This window comes from Pezoporus occidentalis, unplaced genomic scaffold (genome assembly GCF_034315485.1).
Source record: "Pezoporus occidentalis ecotype Australia unplaced genomic scaffold, CSIRO_AGI_Poc_V1 ctg21, whole genome shotgun sequence".
Lineage (NCBI taxonomy): Eukaryota > Metazoa > Chordata > Aves > Psittaciformes > Psittacidae > Pezoporus > Pezoporus occidentalis.
In genome coordinates, this window is record NW_026913964.1 from 961,524 (window position 1) to 987,796 (window position 26,273).

Below are 26,273 nucleotides of genomic sequence, written 5' to 3' on the forward strand. Positions count from 1 at the left end.
GCCAGGACTGTATTTTCAAAAGGGGGGGGAAGTCACACCACACATTCACAGAACATGGTCTGAAGGAGAGGCCAAGCTTTGAGTCACCTTTGTCCAAACCAGACAATGACACTCATACCTATTAGGTTTCCCCTGCTAGCACCAGTGTACTGAAGTCAGTTTTTTCACAAAGCTAAAGGACGCAAGAAGAGTACTTGGGTTGGAAGGCAGAACCTCCACCTTCTGACAAAATTGATTACAATTGGCTGACAGAGTCAAACATCATCAGCATGGGGTGACTGTCTACAGGTGCCTGACAACCTCACACACAGCATAATCATGTAAGCTCTTTTTTTCAAGTGTATTTTCCTAAGGAAGCATGAGAGAGACAGACATTTTCACTGGCACTCCAAGAAAAAACAGTTTAACCTGGCACCCTCCACAAGTACTCAATTGGTTTCCAATTCAAGAACAGAAGAGAACAAATTAATTGACCATCAGAGTCTTAGAACATGTCTAGTACTGTGCCATCAAATAGAAATGAGGGGAATCACGCTACAAACAGCTCTGCTACAGGCATCCAAAGTCTTCCTCTGCCAACACTTGTCCCACAGGACACTGTTGGCTCTTATCAAAAGAGCCAACATAGTAACTGCAAGACAGACAGTGGATTTGAACGCATGTACCAAGAGAATTTCCTGCAGTCAAAATCCACACACAAAACCAGGGGCTGACATACAGATATACGAACACATACCAGACTACCAACTGGTCTAGCCTACACAAACATAAACCAAAGCACAAATTCAGTTCTGCAACACGCTAAACAGAAGTGGATGGACAAAAGCCACCAAAAGGCTGCATTCTGAAATCCAACTTTACACAGAAAGTTAATCAGAATGAGTAAGTGAAGGAACATTTTCACTTCTGTGTGTGCAATATTCCCCAATGGTTTAGTCATTACAGCAAGAAGCCTTTAAAGATCTGCCTTAGAAGCTGAACACTTCAGAGAGCAAAATTAACTTGGTGGTTAGCTTCCCTACCCAAAGAATTATATTAGACAATTATCTACAGATGTCAAAAATCAGGCCAACATTTCAGGGCCACAGGGGGAATAATGCAGTGATTGCCAAGGAAAAAAAAAAACAAACAATGGCTAGGTGTTCATATTTGTTTGAGTCATATACACAGCGGCTTTCATAATGAATACTAATTTTGAGTTCTGCTTTACAAGGCATATTCCTAAAAGGAACTTATTTTCTAATTATGAGCTCCAGTGACCATGCACATTAAACAATGAAAACAAACAGCAGTAGATATTAACGTTGTGACAGTCCCATTATCTCTCAAGCAATGCATGAGGATAAAGCTGTTAGCCATCCTCATAGGCAAAATTTACTTGAAATGTCACTTCTATCCACATTCCAACAGCTGTCAGTTTATTCTCCCTCTATCCATACCAAAAGGAGGCAAGTAGAGAAAACTGAATTAAAGATTAAAAACCTTACTTACCAAGAATATCTATAGTTTAGAGATCACATACTTGAAGTGTTCTCGCTAGCTTTTTAAAAGCAAAAGCCTGAAACAATCACCCTTAAAAGAGACTGGGAAGCAACCGGAAGTTTTTCTTTCATGATGTTGTACTTCTATGAGATTTCTGGCTCACTGTTCTCCTAAAATGCAGGGGCAGCAAAGACTTGCTTTTCTAGATTATGTATTCTTCCAGCATATGAGGCACTGTTATTTTGCCACAAAGCATTTAAGGCATCTAACAGTCCTTCATCACCTCCCTAAAAGCTTTCATTGGCAAACATAGCAGTACTGTATTTCTCAGCTGAACAGCTTTAAGTATCTTCCAGATGTCACCTCAAGGCCCAGCTGAGTCCAACAAGCAAAAGGAGAAGTTTGATACTCAAGAGCCCCAGCATACACAGCTTCCTAGACAGGGTTTTATTTTCTATTTTACTAGATGCACTAAGCAGGAATGAGAAGAGGCATGATAGTTCCCAAAGAGATTCACTTACAGCTTCAGGCTTAGAGGTGAATTTCAAAGCCTAACTATATCACTGAAAGCAAGAAAACAGCACCTGATTCAGAACTGGCAGGAAAGTAAAAGGTGCAGCCTATGGTAAAGTTAAAATACCCCCTTGTAAAACAAACCCATGCTACTTAATAGTGTTGTGCCTGCTGCATTACTGTTCTCCAAGCGCCACAAGTTATTCCAGACAGACATAAGCCCATGAATGGAACAAAAGCCCAGAAGTCTCAGAAATAAAACCTACTGTTTTATCAGTAGCTTAACCTACAGGTATTTCCTAATGCAGCTTTCAGCTTAAACATGCAATAACTTGTACAACGCCACTGTCACAGAACTGAAGCCAAAGTATAAAAATAATAGCTACAGGACTGCACAGAGAAATCACAGACTTTTCCCAGGACATCACCTGGAAGACACACACAGACAATATAGGGGTTATGTCTGGAAGATATTCAAGTTATCCCCATACAGTGCAAGTAAGAGACTTGCACAAACTGGTCATTTCAGTTTGTGGAGCAGGACTGCTCAGTTGCTTCTCAATATCCCAAATGTTGAAGACTAACCTCTAGCAAGTCTTCTAGTGATTAAACAGAACAGATTTTCAAGGGCAATAGCATGTGATGAAAGAACATTCAGAGACAAGACTGCGTAAGACTTTTTGCCATCTATGCACTGTTGCACCTTCTTGCCAGGGTAAAGGATGCAAGTTGGCCCTCACCGTAGCCAGAATTCCTGACTAAAGGCACAAATAGCAGTAATACAGGCAAGACATTTAAACACAGGATTCCTGTGCTGATTCATATTAAGCTAGGACAAAGAATGACGTATGTCCTACATAGCACATTTCAAAATTTTCAAACAAGACATCCAATTTATATTTATTTCAATAAAAAAATGTAAATTTTTAAATTGAAACATATTTTTTTGTTATTCCTATTGTAGTTCATAAGAGATGCAAATTCCCATAATAAAAATGTTTTATACACTTCCAGTGTGTGAATCAAGAAAGATTTGCATATATTAGACTGACTCAGAGGTGAGTTCAACTAATGCCAATCACCTGAAAAGTTAACCATAGGATCTACTCATTACACAATAGCAGGGACCATGCAGTAAGAGAAACATTTTGACCTGTCATACAACACTCCCAACATACACAGGTTTCTTTTTCTGTGTAAGAACATAAGCGTAACCTAGCAACAGCTACAGCCTGTACCCTTTCACATGCATCTGACCCCAACAAAGTACATATTTTGTCCCAAATTCTAACAGGATTTTCCTGAAGAAAGTTGTAAAAGAGCAGTGCTCCCAAAAAAATTACGAATGACACAAATATGAAGATACTAAAATTGAGGAATATATTCCAGTAAATTAAAGAGTTTGCTAATTTAGTTTCTAATCTAATGTTCTCTTGGTGCTCAATATATCCACAACCCAGCTTAGCTGATGGCACTTCATTTAGAGTCCAGGGTTGCAATTCTGCTTTTTGTCTTGTTTCTTCCACTCAGGATCCTGAGCTCCATCTCATAATCACTGCAGCCAAGGATGTAACCAGCCAACATATCCCCAACCTTCCCTCTTTTTAAGTATGCAAGCAGAATGTCTTCCCCTTTCGCTCTACACACTGCTGGTTCACCCCACCTCCTTTCCTCTCACCTAACCCCTTACATGCACATCTCAGACTAAGCATCAATAGCCTTACCCAAGTTATTCCCAAGCTGTCTAAATGCTGCCCAATAAGAACAAATCTGTAAAGTAAGTTGTTCCCAAGGGCCCCCATCAGCAGCAGCCTTTTGGGATGGGGTACGTTGGACTAGACTATGAACATCATGTGTGTTCCTGGAACACAGCTTACAGTTTACTTTTATCCAAAAAAGGAATAAAATACACACTCTTAAGCTACTCCATTATTCAAATTTAAGTGCAGTAAGGTGGAACAATCAGGAGAATTAGCTTCAAAAAAATGCACTCCTAATGCAAGTTAACTGTCCAACATTGGTACACAAACAGAAGTCCACAGTTTAATTCACACTGTATTTGCTGCAAAGGGCCAGTACTACACACTTGGAAGCTGCAAGGTGCTCTGCAGAAAGCAATGTGGGCCCAACCTGAACCCAAGGAAATCTTCCCCTAATTCCCAGAAGTATTTTTTCAAAGCCCCCAAAACACAGAAGGCTTGGCATCTCTTCCAAAATGCTTGCTTAAAAGTGACTGAAAGAAATTATACCAAGCAGTATATTTTAATTGTTCCACCTCATGGCATCTGAATTATTTTCACAGAAGTACTTGGTTTTGAAACACATTAAAGGGAGGCAATCAAATTAGAAATAAGCAGGTGCATTAAGTGGAAATCAGGCTGAATGAAGATAAATCTTTGGCCACTAGTCCAGTGTTTTACTTGCAGCATTAGCCAACACTTCAGCAAGCATAAAGATGTATATGCTAATATACAGTCTCCTGTTCTCTAACCAGATATATTGTTTAGGCTCTTTACAGGAAATTCTGCCAAAGGGCTTTAAGGTAAATGCTGTGTTCTCTGTGTGCAATCCAACTAGACAAAAATTAACATTAATGTACACTTTCCTAACTGTGCAAAGCTTAAGGTTAGTAGGAAAAGTATTTTCATATATGTATCTGGGGCACAGTTTGTGTTCACATACACAGTGTTATACAGCTAACTGAAAATCAAGTACCTATTTCCATGCTCAAAGGTCAGGTCTTCAAGAGTTCTATCTACTGGACACTTTGTACAACAGCTAGATTCAGCATGCAGAGTGCTTCTTAAGTTACACGCTTGAATAAGAAGATCCATCTCTGAAAACTTACATGGCTCAATCTGGTGGGTTGACCTTAGCACATAATAACAAATGCCCCGCTCCTCCTTTCTCTTAGCTTTTATTGCTGGGCAGATGCCATGTGGTACAGAACATCCCTTTGGTCAGTTTGGGTCAGCTGTCCTGGCTATGTTCCTTCCCAAATCTTGCCCACCCCACAGACCCCACACAGGAAGGGGAATGTTGGACAGACAGCCTTGATGCTGTGTGAGCACTGCTCAGCACTAGCAAAAACAGTGATGTGTTATTCAGCACCTTTCTAGCTACCAGTACAAAGCACAGCACTATGAGGGCTGCTGTGGGTAAAATTAACTCCATCTCAGGCAGACACAATATAATCTCCGCACCTAAGAGGTCCCTTTGTGGTCATGATGGTCCTTTGTGGCTGAGCTGGCTGACACCAAAGCTACTCTACCACTCCTGCTCCGCAACTGGACTGGAGAGAGAAAATGTAACAAAAGGCTCATGGATGGAGATAAGGACAGGGAGATCACTCAGCAATTACCATCATGGGCAAAACAGTCTTGACTTGGGAAAAATTAATTTACTACAAATTAAATCAGAGTAGGATAGTGGGAAATAAAACCAAATCTTCAAAACACCTTCCCTCACCCATTTTCTCTATCTCCTCCGACCAGCAGCACAGGGGGATGGGAAAGGGAGTTGCAGTTCATTCATCACACATTATTTCTGCCTCTCCTTCTTCCTCAGGGTAAGGACTCTTCATACTCTTCCCCTGCTCCAGTGTGGGATCCCTCCCATGGGAGACAGCTCTCCACAAACCTCTCCAACACAAATGCTTCCACAGGCTTCATGAACTGCTCCAGTGTGGGTCCCTTCCACTGGGTCACAAGTCCTGCCAGTGAACTTGCTCCAGCATGGCTCCTTTCTCCATGAGGCCAAAGGTCCTGCCAGACACCTCCTCTAGCACTTGCTGCCCGCAGGGAAGGTCACAGCCTCCATCAGGCATTCACCAGCTCCAGCATGGGGCCCTCCACAGGCTGCAGGTGGAGACTTGCTCCACCATGGACCTCCATGGGCTGCAGTGGGACAGCCTGCCTCACTCACCATAGTCTGCACCACTGTTGGGCTGCAGGGGAATCTGCTTCAGCACCCAGAGTATTTCTTCCCCTCCTTCACTGACGTTTGTATCTGCAGAGTTGGTTCTGCCACTTACTCTCTCTTCTCTGGCTGCAGCAGTGCAGGTTTTTCACCACTTCTTAAACATGTCATCCCAGAGGAACTACCACCATCAGTGACATGCTTGGCCTTAGCCAGCGGCATGTCCATTTTAGAGCTGGCTGGCACTGGCTCTAGCAGACACAGGGGAAGCTTCCACAGCTTCTCACTGAAGCCACCCCTGTAGACCCCCTGCTACCAAAACCTTGCCACACAAACACAATACATTCAAATAAGCACGTGGTTGGTTTTATGGATGTATTTTTAAATGAGGAAAATAAGAACAACTGAAAAGCCTCATCTAACAAGTATAGTTCTGTTTATGCAGAAGTCAAGCTTTTCTCCTCTCCGTGAATACGTACATACCTGTGAGAGGCAGTGGGAAATCCCAGCTGTAAGCACAATGAAGGAGCATCTATTCTTAATGATTTAAGCTAGCTGTTTCAAATGCCTTGACCCAATGCCTTGAGAAGTGTTCAGAAAACCTTTATAGATAAAAGAAACAAGAAAGGTACTTTTCAGAAGAACTGGCTGTAAGCCAAAAGGGGAAGAAAAATCCTTTATGAGGCCCTCCTCACCCTACTCTTTTCTGATTTCCCTGACTATTAAATGGCCTAGGAAAATAGATGTCAGCTGCATTAGTGGCCCCTCTGCATGAAAATTCAATACTGAAATACGTTTTTTCAAAAACAGTCAAATCTGCAGCCTGGGGCAATTTTGGAAATCAAAGCAAGGCATTTGCAACCCTTCCTCCTCCAGACTTCCTGTCAACCCACAGGAATCCTCAAGCAGCAGGAAGAGAATACCAGCTTCTACTAGGAACCCAGGGTCTCACTTATTTTCATTCCATTTATTTGCACACCCAAGTTCAGAAATTCCTCAGCTGAATTCCAGAAAGCAGCAGCTAAAACACACACACAAAAGATGAAAAATCAATAGGCCAGAGCGCCATGAAAGCCTCTGTACCAACCAGTAGCTGGGAGGTTGGACTAAGTGCATAGGAGACTTGGGCTCTGCTCCCAGTTCCAGGTATGCTAGATACTCCCTGTACATTTTCCTCCATTCAGAGGACATGTTCTTGAGGACAGAAGCCCTCTTCCTTGTACAGTGTCTTGATGCCACATGGTCTCCAACAACCAGCAGAGCAAAGGCTAATTCCCTCCTCTTCATGCCTGCAACAGGAAGAGGCTGACACAAAACTGCAAGCCACCAGTAATAGTAAATAAGAGAGAAAGATATGTGATTGCTGCAAATTACATTTGGAAGAAAACATCGAAGAGAAAGGAATAAAACAGCACTCTTCATCAGCCAAGGCATCACTTAGTCATGATCTGGAGTGTTCACACCTGCTCTGCTCTGTCACAAATTCCCACTGCTCTGAAATGCACTGCAGCAGCACCCCAACACCTCTCCTTCTGCCAAGCCTAAGCAGCATAACAGGATCATTTTGTCATTCAAGTTCCCATTTAGTTAATCACTGTAACACCTTCAAATCTCTACAGTGTATTTCATGCAGAATGTCTGCAGAAAGTAAAGCAGCCTCATGGGTCTGCCTCCACCAGCCCGGTCCAAACTCCTGAGATGCTAAACACATGGGCAATCCTGCCCCTAGACAGCAGGTTTAGGCATCCTTACTTATCTGCGTGCTTACACAGCCATCTGGGCCTAACAAACCCTGTTCTGGTCACCATTTCCCATCATTATTTTTTTATCTGTTGTATTGTAAAGGCCTCAGCTCAGATAAGTATTTTGACAAACACTGCTTTGCCTTGGCTAAGACAGGTCTCACAGCCAAGGTGTTCAAGGAAAGCAACTAGCAAGGACTAGGAAGAAATTCTCCACAGACTCAACAAGTACAACGCATCTAGAACACAGATTTTGAAATCCCTTTTAAGTGCTGCTCTCTGTGTCTTTGTAGACTTGAAACCCTTTGGAAACGCATCTGCGAATACTTAGCTGAAAAGGGATTTGTTGAATAGGGACCCAGGTTACAGGAGAGTAAACGATACAGGACCTATATTTTCTGTGCCTTGAAAATTCCTTCCCAGTTCCCTTTTCTTTCACCCCCTCAGCAGTGGCTATTTATCTGTGTTAAATCCATGCAGACCTGTTTAGCTCAGCTCCTACTCAGTTTCCCTCGGTTTGGCAGATGATACAAGGAATATTTAGTTGTTACAATAAACATTCTTCGGCATGATGTGATATTTTCAACTACCTAAACAAATGTTTACATTGCGTCTTCCAGCAGCCAAATCAATCCTTTAGTTGAGATGTGGTGGTGACAAGAAAATGCAGCAGCATAACACTTCCTTCCCAATTACAGCTGCAGAGAGCCACATGGGCTGGTGCCAGTAAGCTTCTGCCTCCATGGAAGAGAAATAACCTTTATACACTGAATATGGAGGAGGAATAAACAGAAACCAGTCTTGTAACTTATATTAGTGCCTGCATGTGGTTGAGTGTTCAAAGTTGCCAAGGCAAGACAGGGACATATTTAAAAACCTCTTTTTTGAAACTGCAATACAATTGCCACATTCATGGCTTTCAACCCTAAGTCTTGGTTCCCCGTCTTATTTGGTCAGACATCCTCTTCTAATCCTGTAGTATGGAAATGATAGCATTGTGTGATTCCCAGCTCCTGGTCTTCTGCCACAGACTGTGAACCTCTATCTTACCTCCAAGAAGTTTGCCCAACCACAGACCACTTCTCCCACATATCCCGAACTAGGATATTTATGAGAGCCAAGCACTATGGCTGTCTCTACGGATCAACTTGCAACCGAGTCTATAATGAATCTTTGGCAGGGCCAGCTATAAGCACAACACTTTTCCACACATCATAGCTAAGTGCTTAATTTATGAAGGCAGCTCCAGTCTACACAAGCCTAAGCCCTGTACACAAGCCACCAAGCAGCTGACCAGAATTATTTTATGTTTGCACAGTGAGACAGCTCTCAGTTCCCATACAATTGTAAAGCTGCTCTGGGTGGTATAGCAAGTTGTTACCCAGCCGCTGATCTGCAGTGTGCTTTTTCTATCCATTGCAGTAATGAGTGCTGCCATCAAACCAATTCAGGAACCAAAAAAAAAACAAAACTACTATTACACAGTCTTGACCCCTGCCTTTGCTCAGCTTACTGCAATTGCTGCTGGAAATCTATAAAATCAGTTAATCCCAGGAGCAGGGCTTGTTCCACCAGACATCCCTTAGCAAAACACTAAGTAATATTGTGACCACCCTCCAAAACTTACCACCTCAGGTAGGCTCAATACTCAGCTTGAGTCCACGTATGCACCTGAAAGGTACACTGAAGTCTGTGACAAACAATGGGCTGAACATTAGCACTGAAGTCTGTGACAATCACACATGCAAGAGAAGGGACAAAACATGTCCAGTTGCTGGCAAGTTCACCTATTTGAGGACAAAACACTATGCAGCATAACCAGGTACCCACTCAAAGCCAAGTCGGCATGAAAGAGCTCCTGGTAGAAATCGGCTGTTTCACCTTCACCAGCTATTACACTTCAAATCTTCTATCAAGTTAGCTAATACCAGCAAAAAGAACTGCAATGTGGATACAATCACCTGTGAACCACTGAGATGCCAACACTCCTAAAAGGCTGTAAGATGGCAAGAAGGGGAGAACTACCCTACAGCAACAGACATTCTGTTTGTTTTTTTATTTTTCCTGGCCTAAAACTATGAAGGAATTAACCATTTTTTCTATATTACTGATTAACCATCCAAACCCAAAACACTGGCTATCAGAGCTGTGTTATTTCCTTCTCTTTCCAAAAAAATTTTAGACACAGCTCAGATTCTTAAGCGTATAAATTCACCCAGGCATGTTTAATGAAAGCTTTATGTTCTATCATGGCACTTTTAAAGTAGAGAATAAGCTGCCTTTTACCCTTCCAGCATCATAATGAAAAAGTAACTCCTTTCATGGAATTGAATAAAATACTATGGCTAGCAGAGCCTGTTGAGAGACAGATTAATTATCTACTTGAGTGTGTATGCACAAGTAAGCTTGTCATAGCTAAGGGAAAAATAAAAAAGCCAAATAGTTAGGGAAAGATACCAAAGCTGCAGTCTGAGATAGTGGGCAAGCACTATGACCACTGAAGGTTAAACGGCAGCCAAACGCCCCTTGTTGAGCTGCTACAGTAGCCTGAGTTGCCAGCAGCAGCTACGCCTCCTGGCTTAAAGGAAACTGACTACTAACCACTACTAGTCCAGATGCATGTGCAAATCAAAAGGCATCACCCTTCCCATTACTAGCAGCATAGGACGAGACTCTACTAAAAACACAAAACAGAACCAACTTGAAACAAGCTTTTAGCAGCTCTACAAAAGTATAAGCAGAATTTCCTTTAACCCAAGTAGCAGTAAAGCTGCAAAAGGTGACACATGCAATGGGTCTCCTACGTGTTGCATGGGTTCTCCAACACGAGGCTTGACTACCTGAGCCACCCTTAGGAACTCACAAAGCACCCAAGTTAAGCTGATCATCACAGTCAGCTTCCTCTAAGGTCAATGGAGAGAGATGGACACCTCTTCCCACCAAGATAGAAGTCATCATCTAGACATAAGCACCTCTCCACTTCTTATTTTAGATGCATCAAGTGGCATGAATCCAAGACAGGGTGTTAGGAACAGCTGGATTACACACGACCAGCTAAACAGGATTAATATTATGCTCCTTTACTTGGTCTATGCTATTGTTAAATCTGAATAGCAATACTCAATTCAGATGAAAGTAAATGGTGAAAGCACAGTAATCTCCAGGGAGACACAGAAATGCATATTTTAAGCTTCTTTGTAGCTCCTTCTGAAAAACAGCAGGGCAAACTTTGTTTACAACCCATACCGCATGCAAAGGCAAATGCAACCTTCAGCCAAATTCCAGCAAAGACAACTCTGGGGTTTTAGAATTGAATTGTCATTTTTTTAAAGAAACAGTGCTTTTTGGAAATAGCAACTAAATCATAGCATGGCCCAAACATCAGGGAAAAGTAATAGGTCAAGTGCATGCAGAGGTGACCTTACTGTGATTATTCTACCATAAGAAAATTCAGAATAGTTTCATTCCCTGACAGAAAGCTCAGAACTGCAGCAGCACCAGTAACCCAGAAACACTTTAGTGACTTATGCTCAACCAAGTATCAACTCAGATGCTCAGGGATGCAATGTGGCAGCACAAGCTGGACTTGAGCCATAGCTCCTTTCACTGACTTGATGGGCACCTTACTTGCTGCCTCACTTCTCACACCCCATAAAATAAGCCCTCTTTTAGCAGAAGTTTGATGTACACATGAACATTACTGGTAACCAGTAGGTGTTCCCTATATAAGCTGATCATTGCACACTGATGACAGTCTGAGATTGCATGTTCTGACACCCCTGAGCTTAGTACTCATAATGAACACAGAGAGGAAGTGAGGAAAACATCCTGAGTATTGCAGGAAAAAAACAGACAGAGAAGCTGTCTGAGAGAACAGACAGCCCGCAAGGCTGATCACCAAGAACATCACATGACTGGTGTGAAACGAGAGAGCACAAGCAAGGTAGAAAGGCTTGAGGTCTTCTCACAAGCAGAGGATCCCGCTAGCCCCCCTAAATCACACTCTATCTGCTCTTGTGCTTGATCAGAATTGGCAGAAAAGAAACAGGTAAGGGACTCAGACCTCCAGCTTCCAGTATTTGCCACTCTTCTTGAGCCCTGCCCATGCAATCCCCTTTCAGCTATTCCCCACGAGTCAAATTTGAGGCACTTGCTCCACATCACTGTGCGTACAGAGACACTGATACACCATTTTCTACTTCATCAGTGACACACGTAAGTAGCAAAAAAATTAAGAGGGAAGGTTCCTTCTCTCTCCTCTTTCATCATTAGAGCCTCATCTTTTCTCTGCAAAGCTTTTAAAAAGAGAAAACAGATCTGAAATGAAATGGGAAGGGTGTAAAGAATGTTTGGGACAAAATGTCATGTGCAATGCCTCTTCTCCTGTTCTGTGAGCCACAAAAGAAAACAGCACCTTCTCTGACAGAGCAAAAGGACTGTCATAGTAATTGAGAGATGGGAGGGGAAAGGAGCAAGAACACATTGTCCAGAGTTCAGAGAAGAGCCCTTTTCAGCAGCTATGAGTGAGAAAGTTGCAGAAGTGACAGCTTCGCTGCCTCCCTGCCCAGCTGGCTTTCCAACCTGCTTAGAAGCAGCATCTAACACCACAGGAAGGGCTGGCTTTGTTTTAAACACCATTGGCCAGTGGCCTTATACACAGGATTACAGAAGACTCTTTTCCTCAAGTTATGACGGGGCAATTTATTTTCATTGGCACAAGCAGAAAAAGAGAACGTTAGATTCACTCTGCAGCAGCAGGACACTGAAAGGCAATTTTACATGTGTACATCGCACAGTCATACCACATTATGCACATTCTGTCTTAGAAGGAAACCTTTCAAGAGAGGCCTTTGACTTCTGAAGATAAACTGAAGCATCGACAGAGCCTTCAGCTTTCATTTCCCATCATCCACATGCTGCTACATCAAAGTAACACCCTGTTTTGAGTTCCTTCATGACTATCAACTCCACATTCCCTCATATTTCAACAGCAGTCTGCCCTATGAAAATCACAAGAGGATTTTCCCACCCTGTTGACATCATCTCCTCCTTGCTACACCCAGTCCAGTCCATGCCACCTAGCACAAGCTGCAGCCTGAGTCCTGGGCAAACAGTACTAGATCCATCGCACTCCAGGGACCCATGATGACATTAAGGCTCATAGGCAGCTATTGCAAGTCAAGGCCAAACTAGTGAGCAGCAACTTTCTGTGCATCAGTGGTGATACAAACTGTTTCACAGTGAATCTAGAAACTACTAAATCACACTCTGCACTCATCTGCACACACATGCTCTTACACTCACAAGTGCTAAATACCAGGCTGGCTTTTTGCATCCTCTGTGACTTCTTCCCCCTCCCAGTCCCTCTGTTGTGCCCACTCTGACTCTTCAGACTTAATAAACACTAAGGCAGCTTGGCATACCACATTTCAGAAAAGCTTCTTTTTCCCCAGTCAGTCCCTTACACCCCAGCTCTTCCAGGCTGGCTCTGAAACACATCTCCTGACTTGTTTGCCGATATCCATGCAGCTGACCAAATGCTTAGGTATTATAATGCTATCATGGTTAAGTTTTCAATTATTTGAAATTGAAATGAAGAGTTCCGAATTAAATAACACAAACAAACAGTAGTAAACACCACCACACAAAAAAATATATTGATGACTTTAGCAGTCATCTACATCAGCTGCAATAGCAACATTTTGGAGAGGATTTTTCTGTTTTTTTTTTTATTATTACTATTATTATATCTACAGAAAGCAAGCCAAGAAAAGGGAGAAATAGATGGAACCAAGCCCTGCATCTGAGCAAGCTCTCTGCAAGCAAATGCAGACATGTTTCAGGGCTGGCAGCCCATTCTGCTGAAATTAAGTGGTGTGGCTTCTTGCATAAACACTATTTTTCAGATCTGGTATGAAATCCATAATGCACGCCACTGAATAAAAGCTTTGATAGGCTGTACAGCAGCGCCTAAATATTTGTCCTACTGCTGTTCATCCATAGCTGGCACACACTCAGAGACTGCAAAGCTAAAGCCAAACCAAAGCTCAGTCTGACTTTCCTACCTCCAATTTGCATTGCACTTTTCCCTCCAGGGATCTCGCATGGTTTGGTTTGGATTCTATCCCAGCTCAGTCCCAAACAGAGAGATGTATCAAACAATTTCAATGCTCCAACACATTTCATTTTAAATTTGAGTATTTGAAATGACTTTGCACATTCCTGATGTTTCAATACTATTCTGGATAGCTTTTTAACCCACCCATTTTTTGCTCAGTGGTAAGAGTGTAAGGCAATTGGACTAAAGTAAAAACAGAAGATTGCTCCAAGACAGACATCCAGAGGATGAAAGCTGTTTGGGTGGAGTACACCCTTCCCATGGGAAACGAAAACTTCATTGCTATCTACTCAAAATTCAGTTGTAGCAAACACTGTACACCACAAAGCAGGACAAAGCCATGAGCCAGCAGCAAAAGGTGATCTCCTTGAGGCAAATAAGCTAGTTTAACCTTTTACTGCAGAGGCAGATAAAAGGAACAAACTGCTAAATGCCTTGAGGATATGGGGCAAATATGCAGGGACAGAGCAAAGCCCGCGGTCAGAACAAGCCAGCAACAGGCAAAGGCAGGGTGAACACATACATGCTGTATGCACACATGTAGTTATACATACACAGAGGAACTACCATGAGGGTTCATCAAAACCTTTTTCCTCACTGTAACAAATATCTTGGGCAGCAGTAAAGGACGGCTGGCTCACCTACAGCAGCACCTGCCTCAGCATCAGTGCTGTGGATGGTAAATGGGGCTTCCAGTTGCCAAAAGCCACAGGGTAGAAAAGCAGTCTGACTTTGGATGAATCATTGCCAGGACTGAAACTGGAACAGGTGAACTGGGTGCATGGAGAAAGAACCCTGGGAGGAAAAAGGGGGGGGGGGGGGGGAAGGCAGAAAACAATAAAGTTGTAAATGCTTTGATACAGAGTATGTTGCGTGTTCTTACACCTGCCAAAACAACAGCCCAGAACTGGTTCTCCTTTCAAAGTAAAGCACAAAGGAACCTGAAACCGTTATTGTCTAGCAATGGCTCATCATGGGTCCCATGAACAAAGGACTTTGCAATACCCCAGCAGCCACAAGGCTTATGACAGCTTTCTTAGGAACTTACGAGAATTTTATGTCTTTCCAATAACTCCCTTAGGCTTCCAGAGGAATCCCCAAACAGCTTCTCAAGCCCCAGGAGTTGGGCCAGTTGACAGTAAATAAAATGCCCAAAAGGCACTGCAATGACAATCCTACAGCAGAGCAGGAATGAAGGCAAGCAATAAAACTGACGCTAAACAGGTCCACAATAAACTAGCCGTAACCATAATTTAACCAATAGGGCACTGCCAAAATGAAATGGTCATTTACTGACAGAGAGAGCCAATAAACTTAAATCCAAAATAGAACAGTAAGACATAACAAGACAACTTCCAGAAAACAAATGCTTCTCAAGCCTATCACTGCATAAAGATGAAGAAAACTCTTCTGAGCATAGCTCTCTCTGTCCTCACCTCTAGGAGAGGAGCAGGATCTCCTGGGCAGTTCTTGCTTTCTGGTATGAAGGCATTCTATTATCCATTCTCCAAACAAGAAATTTTCCTGTGTGTGTGACAAAACTCACAGACATCCCACCTTCCCTTCAGATGTCCTGATTCACTCTGACACAAGCAGAATGCCCAAGCAGCAACAGAGTGCAGGTATAGCTATTGCAGCACAGCTGTAGCCCACTACCACTGTGGCTGAAGCTAGGAATGCTTGAAAGAGGGCATCGAACTAGCACTTCCCTACAGCAGCAATAAGCTCATCTGTGCTCCACAAACTGTTCTTTGATTCATAAAGTAGCTGCATAGGTGCTGGGGGAAAAGCCATTCTTTCACCCACAAACCATTTTGGACTCAGGATAGAAGGGAGAGTGTATTTGTTCAGCATGCATTTCAAGATAGAACATCTCTGCTTTAAACTACCGTACATACTGGGGATGTAGCTTAACAGAGAAGCAGGAATATGCATCTCCTTTGCAGAAATGTAAATACATCCAAATGCACCTCCAGCCCAGATGCAGACAGGTGGCATCCTTTGTGTAACACTGCACATGGCTAACATTCATCCACATTACAGATAAATCACTGCACAATTCATTAGGAGAGGAAATATGTCTTTGTTTTATGCCTACTAGGAAGAAAGCCAATTTAAGGAATCAAAATAATTTGGGGTCCTCAAAATACTCAGCATATCCTAAAGGACATGGGAAAAGTGCTCTTCAAATAGCCTTGGGGAGAGCAGAGGTATATAGAGTTAAGTACCATTTTAGATCAGGCAGGGATCTGAAGGTAAACTGCAAACAAAACTGCAGCCTTGGTCTCACTGTTACTTAGGCCAACAACGAATGCATAACACCACCCAAACCCATCAGTCCCTGGGAACAGCTCAAGCAGCCTATTGTTCTAAGAGGACTTATCAATCACGACAGACAACCCTCACTGATCAGGTCAAATGACTGAAGGCTTTACTTTATTATTCCCTCATACCACCAAGCAAAGCAGCAGCAGCGTTATCAGATCGGACAAAGAAACTGCTGCCCTTCAGAACAGGCTCCTGAATAACTGCTCCCTTATGTGCACGTTTCATTTAGCTGTGTGCAGCAGGAATTCAAGAGTAACGTGCTACATGTGCCATTACTTACCGATTTTAAAAAGCCAGCACAGTCAAAAACAACCAGGACATTCAGAATCAAGTTGGTCTTGTATCTTGTTAAAACTTAACAACTTCACCTGTATGTTGCAGCATTCCCAAGTATTATATGCATACTTAAGAGTACTAGAGTACTCCTAGGCAAGAGATAATGGAAAACTCAGTGAAAGCTAGCTCTCCACAGCTTGGTCCCAACTCTGAAATACTGTGTTTCACCAGCATGCAGGCTTCAGGGTTTCTCTGCAGCAGGCTAGAGACCCTCCCCCATCTTTCTAGTCCTGGGATTACACACCCCACAGTTTCCCAGCCCTCTGTTACTCCAGCACTCGTGTGTTGCGATTAAAACGCTGGAACTGGCTCTTGAATGAAAAAGAAATTCACTTGCAAGCAAAACAGCTTCTAAATCCCTATTCATAAAGAATGTTTGAGGACTGTGGAGGCTGCTCCCCCTTTACCCACTGAAACGTAACTGTTCTTGGTCTTTCATATAAGACCTGCTGTAATTTCTTTCCTGCAGAGCAGTCACTGTGCATCTGTCTACCACTGTATTACCTCAGTATTTTTTTTCCAAGAAACGCTTCTCTAACAAAAAAGAATTCACTTGTACAAAGCAAACTGTATTGCTTCTGCAAAATTTCATTTGAGAATCCACAGTGAAAGTGCAGGACCCCTACAGTCATGAGTTCTGCAGCGTGATAGCTTCAGCATCCCTTGTGAGATGAAGCATGTCACCTTAATGCATCCTTAAGGTGAGAGAACGACCAAGCTGATTGGCTTCATCACCCGAAGGACACAAAAAGTGACATACTTAATCTGATGAGAGACACTAAAGCAGTGCCTCTTAATATTTTATGAAACATTTGGCTGTTTTTAATTTTAAAAACAGCAGCTCAATAAACAAAGAAATGGAACGTTCCCTGTGGATGGCACAATGATAGGTGCACAGCAGCCTACTCATCTGAGTGATAACATGATACCCTGTGCATCAACTCTGCCCTCCTCCCCACATCCACACTGGAAGAAGCCCTGTACACTAGGAGGTCTCAAGCTCTGCACACCAACAGGGGCTTTTCCAGAAATAGCCACCTTTCATCATGATGTAGCGCGTAGCAGGGGCAGCTTTGGAGCTGGCTTAGGACATCCAGGCTCCATACAGCAGCTCAACCTGGACACAGTTTCAATGAGAAAAGCTTCATTTTCTTCCCTACCTGGTTAGTTCTGGGAAAAAAAAAACTACAGTTACAGACTTTCATGAAACCTAAAATGAAAGCATCACACTGTACAGCTATCACAAACTTGCTTCAAGCTTACCTGCTTCCATAAGTAGCCACTACTAGCCACTGCCAGAGACAAGGTACTCAGAAGAAGGGATCTTTGCTCCTACTTATGACAACAGTTTCTTATTCCCACCCTAATGGAGGCTTGCAAGACACAAGACTGGTCAGAAGACAGCAGGAAAAGCCAAAGCATCAAGTCTAAATACAGATATGAGCATCCCTGAAGGACCAAAGCATTTAGCAGAGCCTGATTTTTAATTCTTTGTTCCAAATACATCCATCATTGCTTACAAGAGCCTCAAAGATAATACTTTAAAAAAAAAAAAAAGTTAGAAAATTCCCCCATTCCTTTTTATTGAAGCTCAGAGACTCATAGATGCCAGGACAAACAAGTACATGAGGACTGGTTTGCTGCAGTCTTTTTTAAATAGAGATAAATCTTGATGGGAGAGGACTTGCTCATATATCCAAGAAAAAAGTTCCCAGTCAAAAAACAGAAGTACCTCCATGAGCAAAATGGGAATGCACATAGTATTTTCACCATGGAAGAACACCACCTTGGGGCTCCTCCCTTCAAGCATTAATAATTGATGTGTCCTGGTCTCACCTCAACTTCACAATCCATCCTTTACTATGGAAGGAAAGATTCTGCAGAAATGAAAAACATTATCCCAAGAAAGGGGATTATTTTGTCACCTGAGGACACTTGCATGGAAGAGCAGAGCTGATGGGCAGCTCCTGCGATCTTTCTGATTAAACTGCTGCCTCAGGATATTACTCTCCCCCACCACCCAACATGAAACAGACAATTAGGCTGTGATACATTCATGTAATAAAGGCTTTTTCTTATAAAATGTCAATCCAAGACTGACAAACATTTTACTTTTGCCTTGAAGTGACCTTACTGAGAACAAACACGACAGATAAAACCAATCTGAGGAAGCAGAGAATGAGGGAGTAGAGGGCCTTTTTTTTCCAATCCTGTATCAGTGCTTTAGAAAAGAAAAAAGTGAGGCAATAGGGCAAGTTAAGCATAATAAACCTTTTCCATGATGGGCTTTCTTGCCTTTTCAGTATTCATTTTATATACACGTACATATATGCTTACCTGTATCACAACTACACTCATCTGCCGCCTGCAGCAGCCTCTACAGGTATAACATATTAGACCTGACAGCACATGGTATCAGATGCAACCGTATCTCACGATCATTATGATGAACATCAACAGACGGTCCTTAGACTAGTCTCTTACACTAAGGAACCTTACACCACATTAAAAAAGGTCATTATTAAAATAAGGACTGCCTTTGTGGAACACCCATCTCTAGCCAGAAGAACACCTCACCTCTAACTTCTAAGCACAACTGGGACGACCCTGAAAATATAAATGGAATAGCTATGCTTCTCCACAACAGTGCGCTGCCTCCATGGGCCCAGCGCAAATGGGAAGAGACTTGAAATAGCATTAACGTACACAAGAAGCAGGGAAGGCTCCATAAATCTCAGAAAGCTACTAAACATCACCACAAACACCACCACTGCTCAGCATCTCCTTCTAGCTCATTAGCAGAAGCAATCACTAGATATGCTAGACTAAGAGCAGCCCTGAGGAGAGAGGTTTAAAGGTGTTGGTGGACAAGAAGCTCAACATGAGCCGGCAGCATGCACCTGCAGCCCAGAAAGCCAACTGTGTTCTGGGCTGCATCAAAAGGAGCGTGACCAGCAGGCTGAGGGAGGGGATTCGCCCCTTCCACTCTACTCTTGTGAGACACGACTTTAACCATGCCAAATGCAAGGTCCTACACCTGGGTCGGAGCAATCCCAGGCACAGCTACAGGTTGGGCAGAGAAAAGATTCAGAGCGAACCTGTGGAGAAGGACTTGGGGGTGTTGGTTGATGAGAAAATGAACAGGAGCTGGCTTCAGTGTGCGCTTGCAGCCCAGAAAGCCAACCGTATCCTGGACTGCATCAAAAGCAGCGTGACCAGCAGGTCAAAGGAGGTGATCCTGCCCCTCTACTCTGCTCTTGGGAAACCTCACCTGGAGTATTGTGTGCAGTTCTGGTGTCCTCAACATAAAAAGGACATGGAACTGTTGGAACAAGTCCAGAGGAGGGCCACAAGGATGATCAGGGGACTGGAGCACCTCCCGTATGAAGACGGGCTGAGGAAGTTGGGGCTGTTCAGCCTGGAGAAGAGAAGGCTGCGTGGAGACCTCATTGCAGCCTTCCAGTATCTGAAGGGGGCCTATAGGGATGCTGGGGAGGGACTCTTCACTAGGGACTGTAGGGATAGGACAAGGGGTAACGGGTTAAAACTTAAAAAGGGGAAGTTTAGGTTGGATATAAGAAGGAAATTCTTTCCTGTTAGGGTGGTGAGGCACTGGAATAGGTTGCCCAGGGAGGTTGTGAATGCTCCATCCCTGGCGGTGTTCAAGACCAGGCTGGACGAGGCCTTGGGTGATATGATTTATCGTGAGGCGTCCTTGCCCATGGCAGGGGGTTGGAACTAGATGATCTTAAGGTTCTTTCCAACCCTAACTATTCTATGTTTCTAAGTACTGCGCTCAGCTCCAGGGCCTCCAACATAAGAAAGAAGTGAACATGTGAGACTGAATCAAGAAGAGGGCCCATAAAGATGCTCCAAGGGCTGGACCACCTCTCCTATGAGGAAAGGCTGAGAGAGCTGAATTGTTCAGCCTGGAGAACGGAAGGCTTTGGGGAGACCTTATGGATGCCTTCCAGTACTTAAAGGGGGCCTACAAGAAAGCTGTTGAGGGGCTTCTTACAAAGGCATGCAGGGATAGGACAAGGGGGAATGGCTTTAAACTGAAAGAGGGTAGATGTAGATTATACATTAGGAAGAAGTTATTCACTGTGAGGGTGGTGAGACACTGGCACAGGTTGGCAGAGAAGCTGTGGCTGCCCCATCTCCGGCAGCATTCAAGGCCAGGTCGGACAGAGCTTTGAGCAACCTGGCCTAGTGGAAGGTGTCCCTGCCCATGGCAGGGAATTGGAACTAAGTAATCATTAACATCCCTTCCAACCAAAAACATTCTAGGATTCTATGCCACAGAGATGATTGAAGATATCTTTATGAATATATTTACACTGTCAGAGTCTCTGGTACAGAGCATCATCCCAGCATCCTAACTCCTGTCTAGTGAGGCAGAACAAAGTCTCTGTCCCACAAAAATAGCAAGATAAAGTCTCTTTGCCTTTCCAAGTAATAAGAAGTTATCTTTATATCTGACACAAGGACACCTTATGAATCGGTTTATGGAAAAAACATTTGAATTTTGGATGCATCTGTGGGATTTCTTCATACACTCTATTTAGCAGACACATCTGTTACTCCAATATATATATTTCATATAAATTTCACTCTCTGAATCCTTTCCATCAGTTGTCACTAATGAAGCTTTGTGTGCAAAACCAAGTGCATTCTGCCCCCATTAGGAAGCCAATTACAGCAGGAAAAACAAGCAATTAACAAGGTGTAAAATAAACATCCTGCCACCTGCCTTTTAATAGCAACCCCACTTCAAACAAGTCACAGTTGCAGCACAGCTCTCAGAATTGGCAACTGATATTATATATGTATTTATGCAGCAGCTGCTCTTCATTGCAATGAATATTACAGGCTTACCAGATAAGGTCAGCATATTTAAAAAAAAAATATACAGCAAGTATTAAAACCTGCTTTGAGGCTCCAAATGTTGCTTTTAATGAAATCAGCAGCATCAGGCTTGTCTGGTATTACAGTGAAGCTGCAGCCACATCCCCAGCTTAGAGAGGTTTCTCTTCATTTCTACTTGCTTAGCAGCTTCTGTATTCATTTCACTAAATCCAGGGGCCTAGGCAGCTATTAAACAACCTGCAGGACAACTAAACAACACACAGCTCTACAGAGTAGACACAACTTTCCTCCTTTCATCATCCCTGCCTCTCCCCTCTTGGTGTTCTCCACCTTCCTCCCAGCAGCTATATACAACCAGGAGGGCACATAACTGAAGTAGAGAGCAACCCACTCAAAAACATCAAGGGGGAAACAAAACAAGCTTAGTCTTTGGTCCTTGAGCCTGCAAGCTTTTGAGGGAAAGGAGGGAAGTCCTTCCTAATTCATGTGTGCTGCCTAGCATGCTAGGTAGCTCCAGAAGGAGCCAGCTTTCTTTTTGTTTTGTGGAATGCAATGAATGACACTTCTGAGTAGTTAGCTGGGACTAGAGAAGGCTCAACAGTAAATCTGCAGGATTTGGTAGACTTGGAGTGTAGAATGTACCTGACAAAAGAGCCGCCAAGCTTTGTCTTGCCTTTTTTTATCTTCCCCTCTCACTGTCTCTCTGCTGCTACATATTTATTTGTTAGTTTTTCCATGTCACATTGCATGTCCTCCTCTTAGGGTTTTTCTCCCTGGCTTTGTTGAGATGTGAGGAGTATCACACTGAACATGGTGCCAGGAACTTACCATCCTGTACAGGATTCTGAGGTGTCAGTCAGAGCCAGCAGAGCTATCCACAGGTTTATAGAAGGTTGCAAGACATGATCAATAGTACCAAAACAATCCTTCACTGAAAACCTCTACTAAAAAGCCCTGAATTTAAATAACATTTCACTACCTCTGAACACAACTGCTACCTAACTGGCAAATCAGATCTTAAAAGCCTCAAGTCTTAAGTTGTGATAATCTACATGTATGCAGAAACAAGCAAAGTCAGTAGAAGGGGAACAACTACGGAAGGTGAAAAGCAGTGAAAGGTGAAGAGCCTCCAGACTCACGGGGATGTACACCAAAATTTGACCTACAGCAACCCATGAAGTAAATAAATAAATACGTTTCTCAGCCACTGGTTTCTCACGCTACCAGTACAAGTGCAGAGATCCCACGACTCCTTCCTACAGCCCTAATTACAGAGACAAAGTTACAAAAGACACAATCTGCCAACATGAGCTGCAGGAGGTCATATGGCCACTCAAGCTATTAAAGTATTTTAAGAGTAGTTCAGTAAGTCAGGTCATTTAACTGACTTTTTGTTCAGTTTTAAACATGTAGCAATATTTTCCCTTACATTTTATGGATGGGAGAGGAAGCAGGACCTACTCCTTAGTCACCAGTGTAGGATGTCAGTACTCATCACTAACAATGCCACAAAGTGGTCATGCCTCGATGACTTTTGTGGATCTAAATCCACCAAGAAATGCCAAGTCTCAACCCAACAGTGACGGTGGGACAAAACATTATCAGCCTTCAAAAGTTGTTCAGATCACAGTAAGAAGTCCTGTACTGCATTAACCAATAAGTGGGATATATTATCTGCAATGCCCCACCACAAAGCTTCACATGACAGAAGCTGTTCCAGAAGTGTATCAGAAAAGTAGTCCATTGTTCTCAAACATACTTCTATTTGGTTAGTTCTAAGGAAGCCTTTTCTGCTCAATGCGGAGGAGCACTCTGATGGGTTTCCTGAGCAGCAGGCTGCCTGAAGGCACAAAGAATCAGCAGTTCAGGGACTGTTGCTTATTGAAGATGGCAAGAGACCAGAAATGGAACTAAAATTTCCTCTGAGAAAGACCTATGCAGTTGTAGCTGCAGTTCTAGGAGATAGGACTCCGATTCCTGCAGTTCTTCAAAGAATGTTTAAAGAGACCTAATTCTCCAATTCTTCCAGTCCTCATCCCTCTTCAGAAGGATGGCTGAAGAGTCTAGATACTTCTGTATATTTAGTATTTGACTAAATACTAAACTGCAACAGCTGAGTGTCACTCTGCAGGCACCCTAATCACTGTTAGCTACAGTCTGTAAGACTCTGATTCCTGATAGTCACATGCATGCACATCCTCTCCCAGCAAGTATTTTAAACAGACTTCTGTGGTTTGGCAAAAGGTCAGATTAAGCAGAGGGTACACGAAGTTGAGCAGAGAATATTCTCAGTATCTAGCAGTCTCTCCAGGTCATACATCATAAAAATCCTTACATTTTCTGGGATCAAAGACGCTACAGCCATAAAAGACCTATTAGTTCATTAAGCCCATTACCCAGCCAAAGCAGGTTATCCGGGAAAGAAGTAACAAAGTCATAGTATTACTGTGAGAACAAGCTGAATAAATTTTTCTTTGAAAAGGATGCAAAGCAAAGACAGATACAAGAACTAGGTCTGAAAGTTAAAATCCAGTTGTTTTCAAGAAATAAGCAACCACATTTCTACAAGGCGGCCAATAACACACTATTCTACATCTCACGATGTGGCTCTGCCCCCAAGCCTCCATGACAGCCCCTCTTTCTCACTCCCACTTGCAAATTCCCATCTCCAAACACAAACATCTTTCACTGCAGAGTTCAGTAAGAAAATTCCTTTGGAGACCTAGTGCTGAAAATGCACCAAAGAACAATCTCCAAAATCCACCCTCCCCCCAAATAAATAAATAAATAAATCAAAGGAGAAAAAGAAAAGACAGTTTGGCTCCCTCTGGCCTACAATAACAATAATTATAATAATCTAGAGATCGCAGGAGGTTTCATCTACCCTCCATGCCAAGTAAATTCTCTCCATTCACAACTGCTTGTAATTGTTCCTGGGACTGCAAAAATTAGTCTTTTCAGTAGCAATCACAACTGTAAAAATGCTTTCAAACAACTTCGAACCCTTATTTGTTAGAATCAAACTATGTGCTCTTTTACAGTTCAAGTTAGGTCTGGCATTTCTGTGCAGAGGGTCAATAATCCAGTCATTCAAAAAATAGTCACGAAAGACGTATTAACATAAGCTGTGCATTAAGACACAATTATTTATACGCCTGGCAGTAATGGCTCTGCGCTGTGCACTCTACCAACTCACAGACACTTTCGCAGGAAAATAAAACGCTTTTGGAGAATTTCTGCTCTGCCCAAGGAAATTAACATAACGCTAACGCTGTAACGAGAGAGCAATAAGGACTGATGGCATTCAGGCTAATGCTTTATCCCAGAGCCTCCAGAACAGCAGCGTCTGTCCCTGAAGTTTCCAGCCACCGCAGCATGCTTCCCTATGTGCGCTAAGCACACACAGCCTCCTGACGCCTAATGCTTCCCCAATCCTTAGATTAATGAAATACAAGTAAACAGTTTCAAGATGCATTATCCTCTGCTACCAAACCTCTCCTGCTTGGGGTGCCAAATAAAACCGGTTGCTTTGCCTGCAACCGGCCGTTGCCTCCCGAGCAAGGGGAACTTCCTTGCTCCTCAGGTAGGGGGGAAACGCTCCTCTTGGCGCAGGCTGCGCCTGTGGCACTGCCCTGAGCAGCAGCGATGCCCCGAGGGCACAGTTACCTCTGCTGAACAGTTCATTTTAGTTTTAGCCGTGCACAGGGTACAGCGAGACGGAGCAACACTCAAAAGTTAAACGGGACAGCGTCGAGCCCAATCTGACCCCAGAGTTAAGAACTCCCAGCAAACCAGCAGCCACGACAGCGCCCACAGCTCGACCGGGACTCGAGGACGAGTTTGCCTTCAAAGAAGCAAACGCTGTCCGGGCTGTGCAGGACACCCAACAGCCCTTGGGACGGGAGGAGGGAGAGCGGAGCGGGTCGCACACAGGCGCTCCTGCCTCCTCCCGCCTGAGAAGAAACAGCCCCAAAGGAGCACTGTGCTCCCTCCCACAGGCGCGACGCGGCGACAAGGCAGCCGCCTGCCGAACACTGGGGACGTCCCGACCGGATCCCATCACGGCACCCACCCCCCCAGCGGGCTCTGCCTGGGGAAGGACAGGCTCTCCAGCCGCGGAGCCATGGCGGGCACCGCCGCCCCTGCCCGTGAGAGAGCGGACCCCGGCGTGGTGCCCAGTCCCACAGCCCTGCCCGCCAGGGTTCTCCTCATGCTCTCCCCCTTCGTCAGAGAGCGCTGGCGGGTGCCGGGCTACAGCCACCAGTTGCGCTTCCCGCCCCGGACGGCTCCGGTACCTCAGCCAGGATGGGATGAGAAGTCTCGCCGCTGCAAAAGCCGTTTCGCAATGCAACAAGTGCCCACCCGACCGGGGACGGGAAAGAGGAGGAGCCGGGGCGGGCGCCGCGCTCCCTCACTCGGTAGCTCTCGCCGCCGGTGCCGCCGCTCCGCGCCCCTTGCGCCCCAGCTGCCGCTCAGGGCGCCACACGCGAAACGCGAAAACAAGCCCGCCCCGCGCGCCAACTCTCTTGAGCTGCCCGGGACGCCGTACTCCAGGCCGCTACCATCTGCCCGCCCTGCGCAGAAAGAGGGGTGCACCGGCCCGCCTGCCGGCCCGCCTCCCGCCCCGCCGCTGTGTCGGCCAGCCCTGAAGCGGAGCGTCTGCCCCCGCCTCGCCGCACTGGTACTGCCCGGGCAGGCGTTACGGGAGCGCGGAAGAGTTGTTGGGGTACGGTAAGAGCCGCTTCGTAGGGCTACGGTTCTGTTGGTGCTTGAGAACGGGAGCTTCCTCGCCCCCATGGGGTGGTGATCGTGGCGAACCAGTACCGGCCTCCCCTGGCCCTACACCCGTACACCCCTCCCCGGGCCTGTTTCCGCCGCCGCGGGGCAGGCGTAACGCGCGGCCGGGCTCGGGCCTGGCCGCTGCTCTCCTGGTCGCAGGGTGCGTGTTGTCTAGCCCAAGCCGCCCT

At 44.4% G+C, this 26,273-nt stretch overlaps 1 protein-coding gene across 4 annotated transcripts in view; it reads right to left on the bottom strand.

The window, feature by feature from the left end:
• Window positions 1-25,741, bottom strand: part of TSPAN4 (tetraspanin 4) — a 468,448-nt gene extending 442,707 nt beyond the window's left edge. For 2 of the 4 annotated variants that reach the window (XM_062619104.1, XM_062619101.1), the window contains exons 1-2: window positions 25,602-25,724; window positions 6,397-6,515 (exon numbers count right to left, since the gene is read on the bottom strand). The gene's annotated coding sequence lies outside the window, so the exon portion shown is untranslated. Of the gene's footprint in view, window positions 1-6,396; window positions 6,516-25,601 lie in introns of all 4 variants that reach the window. The other 2 variants (XM_062619103.1, XM_062619100.1) reach the window with 1 other exon arrangement.
• Between the last annotated feature and the right edge of the window lie 532 nt (window positions 25,742-26,273).